The sequence below is a fragment of the Rhinolophus sinicus genome, chromosome 5, assembly GCF_057876585.1.
Source record: "Rhinolophus sinicus isolate RSI-liver-muscle chromosome 5, RSI-T2T, whole genome shotgun sequence".
In the NCBI taxonomy this organism is placed as follows: domain Eukaryota; kingdom Metazoa; phylum Chordata; class Mammalia; order Chiroptera; family Rhinolophidae; genus Rhinolophus; species Rhinolophus sinicus.
Window position 1 is genome coordinate 85622453 of NC_142505.1, and position 24800 is coordinate 85647252.

At 38.4% G+C, this 24800-nt stretch overlaps 2 pseudogenes; both read left to right on the top strand.

Annotated features, from left to right (window-relative positions):
* The first annotated feature begins 2087 nt into the window (after positions 1 to 2087).
* Positions 2088 to 3288, top strand: LOC148758288 (elongation factor 1-alpha 1 pseudogene; annotated as a pseudogene).
* LOC148758289 (elongation factor 1-alpha 1 pseudogene) lies at positions 3247 to 4305 on the top strand (annotated as a pseudogene).
* Positions 4306 to 24800: the final 20495 nt, after the last annotated feature.

Below are 24800 nucleotides of genomic sequence, written 5' to 3' on the forward strand. Positions count from 1 at the left end.
ACAAATCAGCATAGTAACTAATTCTCTATTTTTTGCTAGAGTAGACCATGTATTATGTGAATTGGGTTCTGCACATGGAAGAAAAATGATTGTAAAAGATATTTTTGCAAGAATTTACAATGTGTGAGCCAAATCTGTCCCAGGGCCTGCTTTTATATAACTTATGCACTAAGATTTTTTTTTTTTTTACATTTAAAGGGTTGTAAAACTTAAAACCAAGAATATGCAATAGAGACCTGGTGAGGTTCTAACAGCCTAAACTATGTATTATATGATGCTTTATGGAAAAGACTTTGGTAAATCTTAGAGTCGAGTGCCAGTAAAAGTCAAGAAGTATTTCATTTAAGCTCCAAGGTCCAGCAAGATGTACCCCTTACCTTTTCATTTACATGAGCCAACAAGTCCCCTTTGTTCTTCTTAAGCCACTTTAACACTTGATTAGGGTTCTGACCGTTGTAACCAAAAGGGTCTTTGACTGATACAAACAACCTACACTATCAATGCAATGTACCCTAGCTTTCCTCAGCTCTTTCTCAAGTAATGGCAGCAGGCCTCCAATATGGGAATTTCCCCCTCAATCTGTATTTTTTTCCCCTATAGCACTAATGAAGAAAACTGAGAAACATGGTAAACCGTCTACATACTTTCTAGATTTTGGGGGGTGTTACAAATCAGCATAGTAACTTATTCTCTATTTTTATTTGCTAGAGTAGACCACATTTCAGTTGGTGAGATTCTTGAGAGGCCTCATCAAATCTCCTGTCATAACTAGAGGCCGCATAACTGCTCAGGTATAGAATTTTCCATTTAATCTGGTGCATGTGCTGTTATACATTCTGCTGCTCTCAGAAAAATATTGATGAAATGTGTCCAATGTAATTAAAAATGGATTCATAATGGAAATGTCAATTCAACGAACATAACTAATAACACTGTGAGTTCATATAATTACTTTTTAAATGGTCTAAAAATCTGATAGGAAAGAAAAAAGACTTCACTATCATATTACACTACTTCATAAATTTATATCCCCCCAAATTCAAAAAGCTATTCAAAATGGAGGGAGAGAGTTGAAGGGAGAGGGAAAAAAACCTCAGCAAAAACTTAGAGAAATAAGAACTTTTGCTTCATAGAGTTAGTCTAGAATCCTGTATTTGTTCTTTCCGTTCATTTCAGCAAACATGTAATGTGTGATGGGGACTGTAGTAAGTACTGAAAATATAATAATATGATGTAGCCCTTACCACTGAGGTAATCAAAATATGTTAGGGAAAGGAAATAATATCATACAATTGCAGTGCTATCTGATAAATGAGATAAAAATTGCACATACAAACCTGATTGCCTAGGGCACGCAAAAAAGTCTTCTCTAAAGAATACAAATTTGTTCTAGGTATTGAAGGTGAATAGGAGGTTTGCTAGGATAATGATGAGTGAAGAAGGTTATGCCTATAGGAGAGAGATGAAACAACATTTAGTAGAAATCAAAAATAATGGAAAATGAAAGTTGTTATAGACATTTAACAATTCAAGAAGGTTGTACATACATTCAGGATGAAATACCAAGGTAGTTGTGGGGGCAGAGCCCCAGAAAGTAGTTTACAGGCTCTTGGCCTCACGTGGAGGGGTGCTGGCTCGGGTAGTAGATGGCCATCAGCTGTGGCTGATTGGCCGTCAGCTGTAGCCAGTTAGCCAATTAGCCGCTAATATAACTGCTGCGGCTACGAAGGAGAGCCGAGGAGAGTGGAGGAGAGTGAAAGAGAGTCGTCGGTGGGTTGCAGACAAAACGGACAGCAGGTCGCACGTCCAGTGAACCCAGCCTCCAGTGAGACCGTAGTGGTATGACTCCCCTACCTATGGCTCCGTGGGTGTTCCTTTTTGGCCTCACCATATCCTGCGTTCTTGTATGGAGAGCGGGAGCAGAGACCCCGCAGGCCTCCCTGCACGACAGTAGTAATGAAAAAAGTTCCACTTTTCTTAAAAGTTTCCAGAAGAAAATCTTGGGTTGAGAGCGAGCCATCTTGTATAAATAAATGCAGGATAAAAAGCTGGAAAAAAAATGAATGAAAAAGAGAGAGAAGCTTTTTCGCAACGGGTTTGCCGCCAGAACACAGGTGTAGTGAAAACCATTGCTGAATCTAACCCAAAATGGGAAAGGAAAAGACACACATCAACTTTGTTGTCATTGGACACGTAGATTCCGGCAAGTCTACCACTACTGGGCATCTGATCTACAAATGTGGTGGGATTGGCAAAAGAACCATCGAAAAATTTGAGAAGGAGGCTGCTGAGATGGGAAAGGGCTCCTTCAAGTCTGCCTGGGTCTTGGATAAATTGAAAGCTGAACGCGAGCATGGGATCACCATTGATAGCTCCCTGTGGAAATTCGAGACCAACAAGTATTACGTAACCATCATCGATGCCCCAGGACACAGAGACTTTATGAAAAACATGATTACAGGCACATCCCAGGCTGACTGTGCTGTCCTGATTGTTGCTGCTGGGGTTGGTGAATGTGAAGCAGGTGTCTCCAAGAATGGGCAGACCCGTGAGCATGCCCTTCTGGCTTACACACTGGGTTTGAAACAACTAATTGTTGGTGTTAACAAAATGGATTCCACTTTACAGCCAGAAGAGATACGAGGAAATCGTTAAGGAAGTCAGCACCTACATTAAGAAAATTGGCTACAACCCTGACACAGTCACATTTGTGCCAATTTCTGGTTGGAATGGTGACAACATGCTGGAGCTAAGTGCTAACACGCCTTGGTTCAAAGGATGGAAAGTCACCCGTTGTCATGCGGGGCGGCCTGCGGGGTCTCAGCTCCCACTCCCCACACAAGAACACAGGATATGGCTAGGCCAAAAAGGAACACCCATGGAGCCATAGATAGGGGAGTCACACCACTGTAGTCTCGCTGGCGGCTGGGTTGGAGACACAGGAATCAGGAGCGACACTATCTGCAACCTGCCGTCCACTTGTCTGCAATCCGCAACCCGCACTCCGCCGTGCTAACTGTAGTCTGCCCTTGCTAGCTCAGCCACCATCTTCTTGCTAGCCCCCCATTTTCTGCTAGCGTAGCCACGGCAGTTATATTAGTGGCCAATGGCTCACTGGTTACAGCTGACGGCCAACTAGCCACAGCTGATGGCCATCCAATCACAGTTGATGGCCATTTACTACCTGAGCCAGCACCTTTCCACATGAGGCCGAGAGCCTGGAAACCACTCCTGGCTCTGTCCCCACACCCGTAAAGATGGCAGTGCCAGTGGAACCACACTGCTTGAAGCTCTGGATTGCATCCTGCCACCAACTCGTCCAACTGACAAGCCGTTGCGTCTGCCCCTCCAGGATGTCTACAAAATTGGTGGTATTGGTACTGTCCCTGTGGGCCGAGTGGAGACTGGTGTTCTCAAACCCGGCATGGTGGTCACCTTTGCTCCAGTCAATGTTACAACTGAAGTAGAGTCTGTTGAAATGCACCACGAAGCTTTGAGTGAAGCTCTTTCTGGGGACAATGTGAGCTTCAATGTCAAGAATGTGTCTGTCAAAGATGTTCGTCATGACAATGTGGCTGGTGACAGCAAAAATGACCCACCAATGGAGGCAGCTGGCTTCACTGTTCAGGTGATTATCTTTAACCATCCAGGCCAAATCAGTGCCGGATATGCACCTGTGCTTGATTGTCACACAGCTCACATTGCTTGCAAATTTGCTGAGCTGAAGGAGATTGATCGTTGTTCAGGGAGAAAGCTGGAAGATGGCCCCAAGTTTTTGAAATCTGGTGATGCTGCCATTGTTGACATGGTTCCTGGCAAGCCAAGGTGTGTTGAGAGCTTCTCTGATGACCCTCCTCTTGGTCATTTTGCTGTTCGTGATATGAGACAGACAGTTGCTGTGGGTGTCATCAAAGCAGTGGACAAGAAAGCAGCTGGAGCTGGCAAGGTCACCACGTCTGCCCAGAAAGCTCAGAGGCTAAATGAATATTATCCCCAATACCTGCCACCCCGGTCTCAATCAGTGGTGGAAGAACGGTCTCAGAGCTGTTTGTCTCAGTTGGCCATTTAAGTGTAATAGTAAAAGACTGGCTAATGATTACAATGCATCATAAAACCGTCAGAAGGAAAGGAGAATGTTTTGTGGACCATTTGTTTTTTTGTGTGGCAGTTTTTAAGGTATTAGTTTTTAAAATCAGTACTTTTTAATGGAAACAACTTGACCAAAAATCTGTCACAGAATTTTGAGACCCATTAAAACAAAGTTTAATGAGAAACCTGTGTGTTCTTTTGGTCAACACTGTGACTTCCCATTAGGTAAGACTTGGAGTTGCCCATAACCTACTTCTGGTGTTACATCTGCTGAAACTAGAATTTGATAATTTGGGGTTAACATTTTCTGGGTGGGAACTTTGTTTTTTTCCACCTTGTTTTAAGGGGAGGAATCATCTGTTTACATAGTAAAAAGCTATGGGAGGGGGTCTGTTGGTGCAACACTTATTAATAGGTTAGGACAGATAAGCAAAGACTAACTGTTGATGTGTAAGCTAGTTTACAAAGGCCAAATTCTGTAATAAAGTCCACATGTTGCATATAACATTTTGTATAGTTAACATCAATATTGAGTAAATTTGTTGGTATGTCAAATTTTAGTTTTTCAGATACTTGAATGTGAATTCTCACATTTACAAATAAATACTGAGGTAGTTCAAAGAGCCTGAAGTAAATGAGGGTTAAGTAATACTGAACACTGTCTTGCTACATTTCATTGTATATAGAATCTAGGAAAAATAAATGATACTGAAAGTTGAAAAAAAAAGAGAGAGAGAAAGGAAGGGAATTAGGAAGAAAAGAAGAAGAGAAAGGAGGAAGGAAGGGAAAGAAAAAGGGAGGGAGGGAGGGAGGAGAGGAAGGAAGAGGAAAAATTAATTCTATATTTGTCAATTAATTTATAATGTGAATTGAGACAAAAAAATTTTCCCCAAGAAAGTACACTGCATGCTGAGAATCACATGAAATAAACCTTAAGTGGGATGGAAAAAAAAAAAAAAAAAGAAAGAAAGAAAGAAAAAAGAAAGAGCCAGCTGAATGTGGGTTTTTAAAAGTCACAGATTATTACATACCAGTAGACGGTCACCTGCAGATACACATAACTAATTAAGAGTAAGCTGGGCTGTCTTCTTTGAATTTGTATGTGAGACATGATTGGAAATACCAGGCTTAATAAACTCATTAAAACTTTCCAGAGCTGCTGATTTACTTAAGAGAATGCATGGAACCCTAGAGGAACCTGTAAACGTGTCACAGGGGAAAAGCATGGCTCCCTACTTTCTTTGCTTTTTCATCTTTCCCTATTTTGTGATAACAGAACCCCTATTTCAGTGGGAGAACCATCTCTCCCATGTGATTTGAGAGCCAACTTGACCTCTAACTAGATGCTCCATATGCTCCACGGCCTGTTATGATCATAACCTTGAATCTTCAGTGATTAGTTTAAAAAGGTGACCCCTTTCTATTTTGAACTGCTGACAGAGACCTCGTTTTGTTTATTCAACTTAGAATCCTAAAACTATAAACTTGAATCTGGGGTCACTACTAGTAATGAACCAACCAAAGAGGAAGTCAACAGAAAGGAAGGTAGAACCATGAAATGGGGTAAAATCAAGTCTTAATGTCATTGTGCCGCTGGGTCTGCTAGTGATAGATTTTCTAAGTTACTGGTTTTCTGGAAATAGCTTTAACTTTCATTTTTGAAGAACATTTTACTGGGTACTGAATTTCAAGTTAATACTTTCTTTTTGTTGTTCTTATTGTTCATTTATTTTCCTTTAGCAGGTTAAACATTTTTCCGTTATCTTATTGTTTCCACCATTTCTGTTAAATATCAAGCTGTTAGTTTTATTGTTGATGCTTTGAGGCTAATGCCTTTTTTTCTCTCTCCATTAAAAATTTCCTCTTTTTTGCATTGTTTTGTTTCGTTTTCTACAGTTTGGAATTTAATGTGCCTAAACTATGGTTTAATTGTATTTACCCTGCTTAGGATTTGCTAAGCTGCTTGAGGCTACGGGTTGCTTTTTTAAAAAATCCGTTGTAGAAAATTCTCAGCCATTTGACTTGAAGTGTTTCTTGTATCTTATTCACTTTCCTCTCTGAGACTCCAGTAACATATATGTTAAACCTTTTCCATATTTCTAAGTGTGTGTGTCACACACATATATATATATATGATTTTCTTTCTGACCTACTTTTTGGTTCACTGATAATGTCAGTTATCATATTTTTTAGTTTTGGAATGTCCATTTGATTTTTTTTTTTTTTTTAGAGTACTGTTCTCTGGTGAAATTCTCCATCTTGTCCCCTATTTTCTTGCATATATTAATCATAGTTATTTTAAAGTCTATGCCTGGTATCTGAACTATCAGGGTTACCTGTAGGCTTGTTTTTATTGCCTTTTTTCCCCTCAGTCATTTCCTTGATATGCTTGGTAATTTTGAATTAAATATTTGTAGGAAACTTGTTGAGGTTCTCGATGATATTATATTCCCCAAGAAATTTATTTACCCTCTCCTCTGGCTCTAAGTTAGAGTAGGGTGTATACACTCAATACGATTAGGGACAAAGTTTCTTTAAAGTACAGTATAAAGACTAGTATTCCTAGGATGTCTATGGGGTTCCTTCCAACTGAGAGCCTGTGGTTCTTATTATAGCCCCTTCTAGTTGGGATCTGGGACTCCAATTGTGTTACTCAGAGATACTGAAAGAGCTGGCCTGTTTGGTACACACAGAATTCTTGTTGCTTAAAGGCAAAAATTGTTTGGTACTCAGGGACTGCTTTCTTCTGGAGGTACAGCTTGCACTTTCCAGCTCACGGCAGACTCCACCACTCCCTACTGTTTTGCACCCAACTAACTTCATTCATTTTCATCAGCTGCATGGTCCCTGTCTGTGATCAGTTGATGTCTATCTCCCGAAATCAAGTAGGAGAATGCGTCCTTTTCTGTTCTTCTGACCTAAGAGAGGAAAGAAGTTTCAGTGGCAGTAAAATGGCTTTGTGTTAGACATAACATAAGGCACAGCTTACGAACTGGCAAATGCCTCAAAGGAAAACGTACTAATTTTTAAGCTTATGTCTCTAGCCTCCTTTCTCTCAGGAATCTTGTTTCCTCTCACATTAACAACCTTGGCAAACTCAAACTTCAATTTTTGTCTCCCCAGTCCTGGGAAACTGCCAAAACTCTCTGATGACTTTTCTTCCTTTTTGCAGTTGCTGCCTCCCGGCTTTTTTGGCTTCTTATCCTCTCATCTTCTGCAAAAAAAATGGCAAATTCTCCCAACAGAAAAGTGGTACTTACAGTATACCCCTCACCTCAGTGAGCTCCCTCTGCCTGAGATAGTAATCTCACAAATCCGGGCTGCATTCACATTTTTACTGTGCCTTCAAGCAAATTGTGTGTGTGTGTGTGTGTGTGTGTGTGTGTAAGAGAGATTTGGATTTTTAGTTGATGTTAGTGAGATGTGCTGCTCCGTTATAGCACAAGAATTCTTACCTGCATATTATTTTAGACATCAGTACATTTCACATGAAAATTCAGATTTTTTTTCACATGAAAAACACAGAATCCTTCTTGCTTTTGGCTCAGCGTGCATTTTACAGGAAACACAATCTTCACCACTCCATGTTGTCTTTCAACCTTCCAGATTCACTCATTTCTATCACCTGTGCACCCCTCTGTAATCATTTCATTTTACATCTCTTGAAGTGTATTGAAAGCACAGTATTTTTTTTCTGTTCTTCAAAGCCAAGTAGAGGAAAGGAGCTTCAGTGGCAATAAAAGGGGTTTTTGTTAGACATAAAACATTCCTCCATTATAGTCACTTTCCAATAAAGGAAAGGGATTTCTAGAATATACTACAAATAGACTAGCTGCTCCAGCCATGTAGTGTAGAGGACACTGTGTACATTTAGAATGAACTGGAAATTAGACGAGCGAAGTACACTCGATGACTACAGCATCATTAATTTGTGGCACAATGATTAAAAAATAAAAAGACTATATATAATCATTCAGGTATTTGCTATGAAAGTCTGTCATTCCTTCAACCATTCACTTACTCAATATTTATTGCGTATCTTATTATATGCTAGGCTAGTTTCTGGGCACTCTGAATCAGTGGTGACCTTTAGATTTAGCTGTATAATAGAGACAATACATGCATAAAGACACGAATAAATAAGATCCTTTCAGATAGTGTTAGGTATATGTGGTAGGCAGAGTAATGGCCCCCAGAGATATCTGTGTCCTCATGCCTAGTGTCCGTGGATATGTTGTCTTATGTGGTAAAGGAGACTGCAGATGTCATTAAGGCCAAGGACCTTAAGATGGGGAGATTTTCCTGCAGTAATCTGGTGGTCCCAATATGATAGTAGGAACTTTTCAAAGCTGAGAACCTTCCCTGGCTGCAGGCAGATGGGGAGACAGGACTACAAAAGAAAGACCAAAGAGATGGGACATTGCTGGCTTTGAAATGCATGAAAGGAGCCATGAGCCAAGGATTGTGGGTGGCCTCTGCAAACTGCAAAAGGGAAGAAAGTTGATTCTCCCCTAAAGCTTCTAGAAACAAATGCAACTGTGCTTCCACCTTGATCTTAGACCAGGAACACATGTGTTGGACTTCTGACCTACGTAACTACCGTGTTTCCCCCAAAATAAGACCTACCCGGAAAATAAGCCCTACCATGATTTTTTTCAGGATGACATCCCCTGAACATAAGCCTTAATGCGTCTTTTGGAGCAAAAATTAATATAAGACCCAGTCTTATTTTCGGGGGAAAATAGTATAATCCATTTGTGTTGTCTGAAGCAGCTAGGTTTGGAGAAATATGTTACAACAGCAATAGAAAACTAATACATTATTATGAAGCAAATCGTGTAGGTTAGTGATATAGACAATGGTGGTGGTGGTGGTGGTGGGGTGGCTCCACTATCTAGGGTGATGATGGACAACTTTCCAAAGAGGAAACATGATGAGTAGGTCAGAGGACATTATAGGGAAGGTTTGTCATTTGAGGACTTGAAAGAATACCAGGGTAATGGAAGACAAATGGAAGAGCGATGTGTCCGTTTAGGGTGGTGGGTGGGGGCGCGTATAGGACAGGATGCGAGATGAGGTAGGAAACGCACGCAGGTGACACGTGTCGGTCCTAATAAAGTGTTTGGATTTTATTCTTATTTTGTTTGGAAGCTTTTTAGCAGGAGAAGGACATAATTTTATTTGTATTCTTGGCCCCATCCCCAGGGAATCTGACGTATTAGGCTCATAAAGGGATCTGAGGACCTCGTTTGTGCAAGCACCCTACTGATTCTGAGGCAGGTGACCTTTGGATCACATTGTGACAAACACTACTTCTGTTTCTCTGTCTCTACTGGGGCTTTTTCTCTGGCTCACACATGTGTGTTTTACCCTCCTCTTTCTCTTCCTTACAGATACTTTCCCAAAATATACCATCATCTCAAGACCACAGAACATTTTTTAAGTTCCTCCCATATTGTTCACGGAGCTCATGCACTTTTAATGATGCTTATACCACGGAAATCCTGCCGGTTCTCTTGCTCTCACCTGAGGAAAATGCTACTTTTTACAAGAAAGTTGATCTTGGTAAAATGAATAGGTTTGTAGCTGTGATTGGGGAAGCAATAGATTGTCTCTTTTGTTGAAGGGCCGGATGTGAGGAATATAAGAGTGGAGATCTTGGATTCAGCAGAGGATGCACATCTAATATAACTCACACCTGTAAATTGGGTTTAGGAAAATAGACCATGATTTGGAACACCGTGATATGGAGATACCTTAAAATCACCACAATATTAGACCTTTTCTTCCTGTGTAAACAACCACCACACCAGATTTGACCTTCTTCCTTCTTTAAAGATAAGCTCTCAGTCATGCTTATTTGTCAAAGCAATTCCTCATCACTGTTTATAACCACCCAAAACAAGAAGGTGACATGGAGAGGAGTCTCTCATTTTAAAGAGGTAGCCAACTTTGTCTTAATTCATACTTTCTGGTATTATTGAAAGCCAGCAATGTTTTCTTTTAATTGTCAGTGTTTCTGGCTTCATAATGATGTTTATTTGTGGGGAATGATGATTGTCAGGTAAGCCTCCTATTTAAAGACACCCTGTTTCAGGTGTTTCAAAATTATCTTTGATTGTATTCAGAACTCAGCAGCTGTATGTGGAATTCTTTTCTGGTTTCTCATATAATCTTTTCTTTCCTCTCTGACTGGGCTTTGGGACTGTGTTTGCATTTTTCCCCCCAGAGGAATTACCTTTAAGTGACAGCATTAAAGAGAAGTGAGTGAATGTTCTTGTTATTGCCTGAAGGATGTGCCTGTAAGGAGGAGAATTGAGACAGCTGTATCGGTAATCCAGGCTCCTGGACGCTTTCTGTTTTGTATTGATGTGGCCTGAATCTTTTGTGTCCTCTTCCATCCTTGGTGGCAGCTGTACTCAGACACTCTTCCGGACACCTCCATGTGTCTATTCACAGACCTGTCTGGGAACTTCTGTCCCTGATTATATAAAGGGCAAAACCCAGTACCCAGCTATACCAAAAGCCCTGTTACCCATGTTTTTTTTTGCTTCCTGATTAATAATTCGTGCTCTACTACAAAGATCTCTCACAAATATAGATCTAATCTTGACACTTCTCAGCTCAAAAACCTTTGACTCATTTTCCCATGCATGTGGGGGAAAATATAAATTCTTACCTTCGGGTAAGAAACCATATCATTCATTGTCCACGCTAGGACATTTTGAGAGTTAAAGGAATTCATGAGTACTTAGGCTTGGGCAACAGGCTCAAACTCCTACGGCTCTGGGCAAATAGGAACAAATGGTCCCCCTAACTCCATGCTGTCTTCAAACTCACTCTCCACCCCCCTCAATCACTCTGCTCCAATCACATTGGCCTCTGTCGGTTTTGTAAAAGTGCTAAGCTTTCCCACCTATGGCCTTTGCACATGCCATCCACTTGAAAATACTCTTCACCTAGCTCCTTGCGTGGCTGGCTCCTCATCCATTAGGTCTCAACTTAAAAATCCCCACTTCAGAGAGGCTGTCCCTGACCATTCTCTGTAATGACGATGCTCCTTCCATTATGCTCTGCCACAGGGTATTGTGTAGGTTTTTTCACAACATTTTTTACAATCATGAACTCTGTTTTCTATGCATCTGCATATTCCTCAGTCTACCAGCTCTCCTTGCTACTGAGTTCACATGGAGTCCAGGTCCTTCGTTGTTACCTTTTAGGATTTCAGTCACCCAGTGAGACTGACTCTTCTTGTCCTCCAAACTCCTAGAGAATGGCACTAATTGTCCCAGCTTGGTTCAGGTGACCTGCTCTGGTCCAGTTGACAATGGCTCAGGGGATGGGTCAAGGTATATAAGCATTCGTGCCAAGAGCCACATCCATGTCACATGTTTGGAATGAGACCATTAAGGGGACACATGCAAAGACATGCACTCTAAACACTGTGCTGTCTAAACATATCTCCAGGTGGTTTCCTTTCCTCTCTATGTCTGTGGTTTCCCAGGGTTGGATTCTGGTGCTATGCTCCCCATTTTCCCTTTGCTCATTGACTTTCTGACAATATCTAGTTACACATTGCATTCAATTCTTTTGAATAGACCAATTTGGAATGGTGTTCTCACTGATTTGTCCAGTTTTACTGAATTAAGTGGTTGTTTTTGGCATGATGTCGATCACAAACTCTAATTGAATCTAATGAATCATTTATGGGATCAAAACATGTGCACCATACCAATACTCTGAACTTGACCCCTGCCACTAGCCTGAAGGGTTTATATGGACATTCACTGGTTTTCTTTGGAAAATAGAAGGTTTATTCTTTTTTTTTGGTCATATGTGTTTATTTTGTCTGCTTTGATGGATTAAAATGAGATGCATATTATGATGCTACTGATTTAGTTATTCAATTAAACAGTTTTCTGTCCTTTGGCACAAAAGGCTAAGTAAACATGCACCCACTGCTCAGAGTTAGGAGGTTCAAGTTCTACACTGAGTCCTGTCACTAACTAATGGGGTGGTAGGGGGCAGGACATTTAGCCTGTCAAATTGGCCCTTCCCCATCTTTGAAGTGCAAGAGTTGGTGAAGATTATATCTGGATTCCCTTCCAGCCCTACAATTCTGAGATGCGGTGACTGCCTGAGAAGTGATCGTATTGTCTTTTGCCTAGCAATTAGTTTTGGAAAATCCTCTGGATAAAATATTTCTAAGATGAACTCTTGAGGGAAAGTTAGTGGGTGGGGGTGGGATTTTTATTATATTTTAAAGAATTAAACATCCCAAGAGGAGTGATCCACGTCCTGCAGTCATTGAGTGTTTCAGAATCAGTTTTTCTCTGCAAATTCAATGTCTTCTTGCTGCATTGTATCAGGGGGTAAAGACAAAGAGGCACAGGGACAGACATGGGCTGTTGACCTGATTCTTGCTTAGAAAACTCAATTAGAGGAGAGGGCCAAGATGCAGGCCAAAGTAAGAGTCCTTATGTTTTATAGCAAGTTAATGAAAAGGAAATGGGAAAGGCTTTATGGTCTGTACATGTACCACTTAGCGTCATGTAACATACGGCTCACACAGCGTAAGGGAAATTAAAACAGTCATTGAATGACAAAAGCCAGAAACTGCCAATGATGTAATCTCAAGGAACACGAGGGACCAGCTGACCCACTTCCTTTCCTGCTTGGCACTTCCAGTAATGAGAAAGAGGACCCTCTGCCAGCTGCAGGGCGACTCTCCTACGAACCGCTCAGAGAGGTTCACAGCATGGGCTCGCCACACACTAATGACAGAAGCTGTATTGCTGCTGGCACCGTCCTTCTCATGGGGGACGTGACCACACAGTGCTTCTTTCTAAAAGACTTCTGACAGCACTTAGCAAGTCTCAGGCATCTAATAAATACATTTTGGTAAAATGATAGTTCTCAGGACACCTACAGGGAGCCCCGTTCGTGTGTTTCCATGCTTCCAGATCTTCTGGGGGTACTTTACATGTCGTCTTGGTTAGCATCAGTATTCAATGATGTCTCCTAGGGAAAGTGAGTGGTTAAATGAAAACAGCAGATTTTTCAAGGATCATCCTGGCCTTGGAGTGAACTTGGATGCAGCAATTTGAGCACAGGTGTATGCCTGATCGTCTATCAGTTCAGACTGAGACTCACCACACAAAAACAGAGCTGGGGAAATTAGGATATTTACTATTACCCCTGAGAGTCTCCCAAGTCAGAACTATTTCATCTTTCAGATTCACTGCTGAGAATAGAGTCACATCACAGAGGCCAAGCGCTGGTCTAAAACATGCGTCGTGTATCTCTATCAGAGTCTTGGTACTTTCCTACTCCCATTCAATTCAAAACACATTTATCGAACATGTACTGTATATGAGGCATGGAATGTGAAGAGACATGACACCTTATTCTCAAATTTCTGCCAGTCTAGTAGAGGACACATTCACCCAATGAAATAATTATGCTTTGTGACAAGGGTGACACAGAACTTCAGAGCAGAGATGAGGACGTTAGGGAAGCCCAGGAGAGCAGATGCAATATTTGAGTTGGGTTTGAAGGCTCATTAAAAATCTTTCAGGTAGACAAGGGGAAGGGAGGGACGTTTCTAGGATGAGGGAAAACCACAGCCACAGAGGCCATAGCAAGTCAATGACCTGCTAAAGAACAGAGAATGAAAATAATTGCATGTGAATGAAAACAAGTGTCGTGTGAGTAGAGGAATAATGTGTAAAATCCCTAAGCAGTTGAGTAAACCTCATGCAAGGCGCGAATACCTGTCCTCAGGGAACTTACAGACTAGTTCATAGGCATGTAAGAGACAGCTAATAACTCAAGGTAACAAATGATGACAGATGGGGAGTGCATATGAGACATGGAAACTGTAAATGCCACAGATATAAAGAAAACTTAAGAGTTCAGGACCCCAGAGATTTAGGGCTCCCTGAAAGGTATCTGTGGAAGCAAAGGGGAGTGAGAGATAAAGCTGAAAACTGGGAGGCAAGACAGAGTTTTAAGGAGGTGTTCCTCCATTTCACAGGTGTTCCTGTTGCGATCATCTTATTCACGTAAGACCATGGCTATTAACCTATACAGCATTGTTGTCCCCTCAACACACATGCAGGCCCAGTTTTAAAAGTAATGTATGTTCATTATAACAAATAAAGAATGCAGAAAAACATAAAGCAGCAGCAGAAGAAAGTATCCATCATATACCCTCCAGAGAAAACTAGTATTAATATTTTTGTGTGTATAATTTCGGATTTCTGGCATAAATTTGTATGTTTCTATATATAAAAAATTTAAAACAAAGGTAGAATTATCTGTAAATTTATTTGTAATTTTTTAAAATGTATTTGTGTATATGAGAAGGTATACTAAACTATGCAAAATTATCACAATTGGTGAATTACAGTGAAGGATACAATTTGAAAAAAAATTTTTGTTTCATGTGTACAGAACAACATAATGATTAGATACTTACACAACTCACAAAATGATAACCCCGAGTCTACTATCCATTTTACATTGTACATAGCTATTGCAATACCATTGACTATATTCCCTATGCTGTACTTTACATCCTGTGACTATATATTTTTTAAATTATAGTTGACATTCAATATTAATTTATATTAGCTTCAGGTGTACAGCATAGTGATTAGGCATTTATATAATTTATGAAGTAATTCCCCTGATAAGTCTAGTATCCATATGGCACTATACATGGCTTTTACAATATTATTGACTATACTCCACATACTATATAAATTTTTATACTCTGTTTACTGGTGAAATACTATGGCTATCTTTCTATGTCATTAAATATTTACATCATTATTTATAGTGGCTGCACCATATTTCGTCTTACTCTATTCCATGAACCACAGTCTCTCTAATCTGTTCCTTTATATGTCTGTCTTTATGCAGATACCATGCTGTTTTGATTACTGTAGCTTAGCAATATGTTTCAAAGTCAGGAAGTGTGATGCCACCAGATTTGTTCTTTCTCAAGATTGTTCTGGCTATTCAGGGACCTTTGTGATTTCATATGAGTTTACAATTTTTTTTTCCTGTTTCTGCAAGATGCCATTGGGAAGTTGATAGGGATTATATTGAATCTGTAGATAACTTTGGGTAGTACAGGCATTTTAACAAATTGTGTCTTCTGGTTCATGAATGTGGAATATCTTCCCATTTATTTGTGTCTCCTTTTATTTCTTTCAACTCTTTGGTTAAGTTTATTGCTAAGTATTTTTTTTTTTTTTTTTTTGATGCACTTGTAAATGGGACTGTTTTCTTAATTTATTTTTTTGATTTTTTTGTTGTTAGTTTATAGTAACATGACTAATTCGTGTATGTTGATTTCGTGTCCTGCAAAGTTGCTCACTTTGTTTATTAGTTCTAACAGTTTAGGCATTCTTGACTTGTTCCTGACCTTGGGAAAAAACTTTAAATTTTTCACTCTTGAGGGTGCTATTAGCTCTGGGTTTATCGTATATATGGCCTTTATTATATTGAGGTACATTTCTTCTATACCGAGTTTGTTGAACCTTTTATCATGAAAGGATTTTGAATTTTGTTAAAGGTTTTTTTCTGCATCCATTGAGATGGTCAAATGATTTTTGTCCATTGTTCTGTTAATGTAGTGTATCATATTTATTGATTTGCATGTGTTGAAACACCCTTGCATCTGAGGGATACGTTCTACTTGGTTATGGTGTATTATTTTTTGATGTCCTGTTGAATTCAGTTTGCTAGTATTTTTGTTGAGGAGTTTTTCATCTATGTTCATCAGGGATGTTGGTCTGTAATTTTCTTGTAGTGTCTTTGTTGGCTTTCGTATCAGGGTAATTCTAGCTTCATAAAATGAGTTTAGTATTGTCACTTTCTGTAGTTTATTGAAAAGTTTGACAAGAATTGGCATTAATTTTGCTTTAAATGCTTGGTAGAATTCACTAGTGAAGCCATCTGGTCCTGAGCTTTTCCTTGCTGGGAGGTTTCTGATTATTGATTTAATCTCCTTATTTGTAATTAGTTTGTTCATGTTTTCTGTTTCCTCATGATTCAATTTTGAAAGGTTGTATGTTTCTAGAATTTCACCCATTTTTTCTAGGTTATCCAATTTGTTGGTGTATAATTCTTCATAATAATTTCTTATGATCCTTTTTATGTCTGTGGCATTAGTTATAATGTCTCCTCTCATTTCAGATTTTACTAATTTGAGTCTTCTCTCTTTTTTCTGAGTCTAGCTAAAGGTTTGTCAATTTTGTTTATATTTGCAAAAAAATTAGCTCCTTTCTTTTCTTTTTTTTCTTTTTCTTTTTGCTCTCTATTTCATTTAGTTTGCTCCAGTCTTTGTTATTACCTTCGTTCTGTTAATTTTGGCCTTAGTTTTTATCTCCTTTTTTCAGTTCCTTAAGGTATAAAGTTAGGTTGTTTTCTGACTTTTTTTAAATGTAGAATTTAACACTACATATGTAGACTTCCCTTAGCACTGCTTTTGCTGTAGCTTATAAATTTTGATGTGTTGTGTTTCCATTCTCATTTGTCTTAAGATAGTTTCTAATTTCCCTTTTGATTTCTTCTTTAACCCATTAGCTGTTCAAAAGTGTGTGTTTAATTTCATGTATTTGTGAATTTTCTAGTTTTCCTTCTAGTATTGATTTCCAGTTGCATTTCAGTGTGATCAGAAAAGATAGTATGATTTCATTCTTAAATTTATTGAAACTTGTTTTGTAATCTAATATGGGATTTATTCTGTGGAATATTCCATGTGTACTTGAAAAGAATGTGTATTGTTATTGAGTGCAATGGTCGGTATATGTCTGTTAGGTCCATTTGTTTTATAGTGTTATCCAAGTCCTCTGTTTCCTTATTGATTTTCTGCTGGATGGTCTGTCCATTATTGTAAGTGGTATATTGTAGTCTTCTACTATTATTGTAATGCTGTCTATTTCTCCCTTCAGTTTTGTCTTTGTTGCGGTATATATTTGTGTGCTCTGATGATGAGTACATATATCTTATTATATCTTCCCCATGAATTGACTGTTTATCATTATATAATGTCCTTCATCTTATTTTGACAATTTTTGACTTAAAGTCTATTTTGTCTGTTGTAAGATGGCCACTTCTGCTGTCTTTGGGTTACCATTTGCATGGAGCACATTTTTTCATCTGTTTCTCTCTCTCTCTCTCTCTCTCTCTCTTACTGTCTCTTATCCATTCAGCCACTGTATGTCTTCTGATTGAGGAGTTTAAACCATTTACATGTAAAGTAATTATTGATTGGTCGGGACTTACTATTGCCATTTTGTTAACTATTTTCTGTCTTACAGGTTTTTTTGTTCCCTCTTTACTCTCTTTTTGTCTTCCTTTTTATTTTATTGATTTATTTTTAGTGACAGGCTTTGATTCCTTTTTCATTTTCTTTTGTGTATCTTGTATAGGTATTTTCTTTGTGGTTACCATGGGGCTTACCTAAAGCATCTTATTTTAAGCTAATAACAACTCCACTAGCATACGGAAATTCTACTCTTTTCCTCCCTATTCCCAATTTATTGATTTCACAAAATTATATCTTTTATATTGTGTATCCATAACATATTTTTATAATTAGAATAATTTTTTATACTTTTTTAACTCCTATGCTAAAATTAAAAGTGATTCTTATTTCCATTGCCATAGTACAGCATTTTGTATTTGTCCATATATTAAACTTTACCTGCAAGCTTTATACTTTGATATGCTTTTGTGTTGCTCTCTAGCACCATCTTATTTCAACTTGAAGGACTTCTTTTAGGAATTCTTGTAAGGCAGATCTAGTGGTGATGATTCCCCAGCTTTTGTATATCTGGGAAAGTCTTTAATTCTTCTTTGTTCTTGAAAGATAGTTTTGACAGATTATAGTATTCTTGGTTGGCAGTTCTTTCATTTCAACACTTTTAATATGTCACCCCTCTCCCTTCTGGCCTGCAAGTTTTTTTGCTCATAAATCTGCTCACAGTTTTATAGAGGTTCCTTTCTGATAAGTCAATTTCTTTTGCTGCTTTCAAAATTCTCTCTTTTTCTTTGACTTATGATGATTTGATTTTAATGTGTCTCCAAGTAGAATTCTTTGGTTACATTCTAGTTGGAGTTTTTTTTTTTTTGTTTCTTGAATCTAAATATTGATTTTCTTTCCCAGTTTTAGAGTTTTCAGCTATTATTGCTTCAAATAAGTGTTTTGTCCCCTGAGTCTCACTCTTTTCCTGGGATTCTCATAGTGCATTTATTGGCCTTTTTGATGATACCTTACAAGTCCCTTAGGCTTTCTCATTCCTTTTCATTCTTTTTACTTTTTGCTTCTTTGATGGATAATATAAATGATCTGTGTTTGAGTTTGTTAATTTTTCTTTGGATTGATGAAGTCTGTTGCTGAACTTTTCTAGTGAATTTTTCAGCTTAGTTGTATTTAGCGCCAATATTTCTTTTTTTTTTTTTTTAATATCTTCTCTTTGTTGATATTTTCATTTTGTTCACAGATCATTTTTTCTGAGCTCGTGCAGCATCTTTATGATGGTTATTTTGAATTATTTGTCAGGTAATTCATATACTTCCATTTCCTTAGGGCTAGTTTTGGGAGATTTACTTTATTACTTATACTGGGCCATGTTTTCCTATTTCTTCATGTACTTTATAACATTTTGTTGGGATCCACACTTTTGAAAAAACAGCCTCCTCTTCAGCTCTTTACAGACAGCCCTTTTCAGGGAAAGACCTTTACCATTCAGTCTATTTAAAGATTTGGGGTGGGGTGGGGGGGGTTGACAGATATTTCCATTGTTACATCTTCTCTAGACTCGTGCATGTGAATTTTCAGTTAGAGAGATTTACATTTCTTCTTTCATAAGTTAATAATCGCTTGCCCTCTTTGGTGTCTATGTGCGGTCCTGCAGCTTCTGTGGTGCTGCCACCCAGCTCTCTTTTATTCTTGGTGGTCCTCACGACTCTTGATTAGCCAGGCCCCATCAGTGCTCCAACAGGAAAGACAGAAACCGGTTTGTCAGGCAGCATCCTGAAAATCCAGAACATTGGGCATATTCTCCACTCTTCTCTTTTCCCCCAGATAAAGGCCACTGAGCTGTATCATCCTCTGTCTGCTGTCCCTCAGAGCAAGCTGCTCCACTCTCTTTTGTCCTCAGCAGCCTCCGAGCAGCTAGAGTATGCCTGGTCCAGTCAACTCTCTGAAATAGGTGGGACAGAAACCAGTCCTTTAGGTAACCCTCTAAAAAGCTGGATTATTGAGTGTATGCTCCAACTCTTTCCATCCTCGGGGAAAAGGTGGGAGTTGGGGGTTTTTCCCAGACTCATTTCATATTAACTAGGTGTAAGAGCTATGGTGAATAGGGCATGCTAGTCTAAAACTTTGCCTTTGTTCTCTGTAGCCTCCAATCTGGCACTTTTCCTGCCCATGCTTAGATTCAGGTAAGACACAAACTAGTTCTTTGGGAAGGCCTGTGAAAAGCCAAGAACATGGCATATGTGTTTCAGACTTCTGTTTCCCTCCCTAGCGAGAACACTGGAGCTGGGAGTTTTCTCCCAATTATGCTGTGCTGAGCTTGGGGGAGAGTCTTTGGTGATTTGGTACCACAAATTTTCCTACTGGCTTCAATGTGGCTGATTTCACACTCACCTGGGGTGCAGGAGTCTCTTAACTGTTTTCTGGATTTCTCATAAAGGGAATTGGTCCCTGTATTGTTGAATCAAGGTCTCTGTAGGGGAAGAAGGGCCCAGGGCTCCTTTCCATCATCGTGCTGCTGTCCACCTGAGAGTCTTATTTTAAATCCCTGGTGTTGTGGGTTCTTAAGGGCTGGGGCTATCTGAGACTGTTTTGATATCCTGTGGTTTTTAGAGTGAGTTCTCATCAAATGCCTGATGGAGAGATAGAAATGTGAATTAAGGTAGAAGGAAAATGGGCAGGTACATACCCTTGCATTCTTTTCTTACTTGCATCACATGAGGCTTTCTTTTAATAAGTACTTAAGAGTAACATTTGGCATTGTTATGCTATGTCTTCCAAGTTCAATCATGAATGAAAAAAATGTGTTGAACTTTCCAGGGTGACTTAGCCGGAACACCTCAGTGAGACTTACTGTTTTAAAATACTCAGGTCATTCATTTCTTTACAGAGCTAGAATCACAGCATTATTTGGCGAGCACCATGGATATCATTTAGCCAAGTCCTCCCACACTTGATTTTACAAATATGGAGGCCAAGGCCTGGAGGGTTTAAGGGTTGTTCAAAATCTCATGGCTAATTAGTGGGGGAGGAATTATTGCAACTAAGGCCACCTTGAGTCTGGCTCTTTCTAATGTACCAAAACCATGTCTCAAGTCTGGAACAATTAAGATGTATGAAAAATGCCTCAAATTGGTTGCATACAAACTACACTTCATAGGTGACTTTAGTATTCACAGATCATTATTTCAGATCTCCAGCTGTTACAGAACACAACCACCTAAAACTTCTGCATTAGCTCCAGATGTCTGCTAAACACTACTAATAATTGAAATAGTAACAAGAGTGCTGCAATTAGTCTACAAGAACAAATGGAACACCACACACACTTTTTTAAATCCTCATTTAAAATTTTTTTTTGGTAGCTATTAATGCATCTGTGTGGTACCTTGAATAAACATTCTGAATGAGGAAATGGAGGGAAAAAGCTTCAAAATAGAGTAGTTGCTGGAGATATTAGTTTAAGCTATTTAAAAAGCATTACCTAGCAGAATATTTAGGTTACTAATTTGGGGGAAATATATTTGTGGGTGTAAGAAATAAAACAAAGTTGAATCTGAGCAGCCTGTTTGTTTACATAGTAAGATTGGATGACAGCTCTGGTACTGGAGAAAAAAATGGCATAAAGAAAAAAAATGACAAGCACTTTGAGTGTTTCCTTCTAACATTCCTTCACTGTTCAGCACAATTTGGGGGTAAGGTATTTCATCTCTGATTTTGATTAAGGTTAGATATTTACTGACCTTCTCTAAAGCTTTAGTTCATTCATTCATTCATTCATTCATTCATTCATTTCACAAGTATTTATTAAAACTATTATTTTCTACTTACATATTAGAAAGGTAAACACATGATTGCATCCATATGGCTATTTTATTTTAAAACATAAAATAGTATCAAATGTTCACTATGGCCTGTGCATTTTGCCTACAAAATCTCACTTAAGCCTTGAAAAGAAACTTATAAAGAATATTCTATTATTATTCCTTTTTTTATTGATAAGAGAACTGATATACAAAGAAATTATATAACTTGTACAAGGTCATAAAATTAGTATTTTAAAAAGTAGAAATGAAATCCAAGAACTTGAATCCAGACTATATAAGATATAGCCTCTTATACAGAGTTAGAAAGTAAATGGTGACTCTTAAAAGTGGAGCAGGGGAGTTGTCATAAACTCTTTTTAGAATACAACAGGATAGACTGCTGTCTCTTAACCCAGAATAAAAATATGGCAATGCACATGCACATGCTTTGAAATATGTTCAGTTTTTCCATGACCTTTTGAATAGCATTCAAGGTCTTTCCATGGGATGACAGGAGAGGAGGTTCTTTAGTTCAAAGCTAAGGCCAACTGAGAGAGAAAGTCATCTTTGAGATTATCGTTTCAACTTCTGTGTTCTTATACTTTAGGAAATTGAGGCGCCACAAGCTTTAACGTCTCTTCCAAGGTTACCCAGGAAGACTGTAACTAGTGCCCTCCTCTCTGCCATCCTTCCTATGGCTAATAAGATGGGAATATCTATCCCTAATAGATTAGAACCAGTTTAAATGGAGTCAGGTCAGTGAACCATCAATAAGAAATCATAAATGAATTATTTAGAAGGAGATTGAAAAAAGATTATGGGAAAAGAAAGATGTTCAGTTCTCTTTAAGGACTAAGGAAATACAATGGGTTTAAGGACGTTGAGATTGTTAGGTTCTTTGAAAGAGGGAACTAAGATATTATTTTGATATTAATTATTTCCATCATTTGTTTTTAGATATTGAAAAAAATCCCAACAAAGTTTGAAATTAATGTCAATATAAATGTTTATAATAATCTTAATTACTCTAGTTTAACTCTTACTTACAAATAATGTGGGACTCAATAAATTACCACCTTTCCCACTTCAGTCTTGGAGAAGAAGATGATTTCTATTTCTTAAATGTGTACAACCCTGAAAATAATAGATCTGTTGTTCAAATAAGAACTTAAAGATAATCTCTATCTCTTTTTCTCTAAACTTAATAATCTGTTTATGTCTATTATTTATTGTGACATTTAGAAGCTTTTGAGGACCTTGAAAGGAAATCTGTAAATTCTGGCATTAACACACAGTAAAGTCAATATGATGAATGTGGGCTTTAGATTAATTTTATTTTACTATGAAAAATACATGTGAAATATGGTCTTGTGAGTCTTATTAATCTTTTAATCCGTGGGGCCCAAATGCTGACACTTCTCCATTAAACACTGGAGAAGTTGTAATGATGGACAGTCTGTCAGCAAGCCTCAAGCCATGGACCTTTCTAGCAGCCTCGTGGTCTAGTGATCAATATGCCACAACCTAGTGAAACCTCCTGCTGATGTTGTCACATTAAAACTTGCAAAGAATACAAATCTCGTGAGTATGATTTGCTGTGATATTATTTGTCCTGAGTTTTGCTTTTCTTGGAGGATGCTTTATTCCTCCAATGCCCTATAAAATATAAAGTTTACACAACATAACGGAACAAAATAATTACGTATTGGTGTTTGGAATCATTAAAAAAAGCCCAGCTTTGTGAATGTAGGCATGTGATTTAAATGTTTCTGAGTTTCTTTTTGTTTTTGTTTATGTCTCTAAGTCTAAGACTAGACTTTACTAGCCTAGAGTAACTGCAAATATTAAATGTGTTAAAGCATATAAAACGCTTCGTGTAATGCTTGGCACCTAATTGATGTTCAGTAAATGTTATCGGTCATCTTGTTATTGTTATTATTTATAAATTATCCAAAAATATTTAAATGCCCTCCGGAGGCTCCTTTCAGATGAGATAGATTAAAATAGTGTGTGAGACAGAAAAAGTTCTTGACTTCAAATGAAAAAGAAAAACAAAAATTGGGGTTCTTTCCTCAGCATTATCATTGGTTAGTAGGCCACAGGGGCTGGACTATAAAGTGAAGGAGATAGGCTAGATCTATTTATTTAAGAAGATTGATGGAGCCTTGCTCTGCACGAGGCACCCACTGACTTATAGGTACAGCTGTGAACAAGACAGACTAAGTCCCTGCCCCCATGGAGCTTCCATTCTAGTGGGAGAGATGGGAAAATGTGTAAAACAAAATGAAACAAACAAAAACCATAAATGATAATTTCATAATAGAGGTCATGGCTATTGTAAATATAAACAGATTAGGGCAATGGGATAGACAATAACTGAGGGCAAGGGGCTGTGCATTAGATATAATGGTCAGGAAATGCCTTTGAGAAGGCGACATTCAAGCCAGCGCCTTCATGATGAAAGTGATCTAGCTGTGGGACAATCTGAGGAGAGAGCCTGCCAGGCAGAGGGAACAGCTGGCCTTGGGGACCCGGATCAAGAATGAGCTTGCTACACTCAACAGACAGAATGATCAGTGGGACTCGAATACAGTGAAGGCAGGAGAGAACGTTGGAGACATGACATGGCTCTTTCAATTATTCCTAAACTCTCCTCCTGATTTAATGTTTGAACTTTTCTAAGACTGGACAGTAATTCTGATTTTTTCCCCACACCTTAGAAGGGAACTAGATGTCATATTCACTTACTGATAAAAATCCTGGGCTCCCTCACAGAAAAGATTTGTAATTCCTTTACATGCCATGAAGAACAGAGATGAAAAAACATGAGCCATTTTGGAAACTTATTTATTTTTGTGGTTGTTGTATTGTGCAAAATCATAATTGCTAAATGGCTCACATATTTTCATCGTCATAACGGCTAAGAAAGGGACCGTGTTTTAGATTTATCAGAGCCAAAAGGAGGGATAAAACCAGAGTAACGTTTCCTGCAGGGTGAAAATATATTCCTTTCAAATAAACTAAAAGCACAAACACCTCATGAATGTAAGTCTTGTCTCTGCAATTTGAAATGTTTCTCCGTTTACACTAGGGGATGAACCCAGCAATGCCTATAGACACAGCAATAACTTGGTAACGAGATATTGATTTCTAAAATTAAAACTTTACTAGTATCATATTTTCAATCTAAATGCATGCTTCATTATCCTAATTAATAGCATAACAAGAACTAGAACTTTTAGAAATTGTAATTAATCTTAATCACTTAGTATTCCCATACTAATCCATAGGTATCATGTGCTCTTTTAGAAATCAGGAAGTTGTTTCATACAATTAAAGTAAGCTAATGTGACATTTTATTTTATGGGGAGCTAATACTGCAATATAATTAGGTAGATAGTGTTTTATGAAGATGCTGGACTGCATTTGGGAGAGATGAATTTTGACCCTCCCCGCCTTTCTCTCTCTGCCAGTTACTATATGGTCCTGTCACTTCCTCTGTCCGGATAGATTTTTTTCATTTGAGAAATAGGAGAATTGGACTAAATAACCTCCAAGATCTCTTCTGTTTCTAAAAGTGGTATTTTGGGAAGATGGCTTTCCTTAGGAAGGAAGTGACCTCAGACATC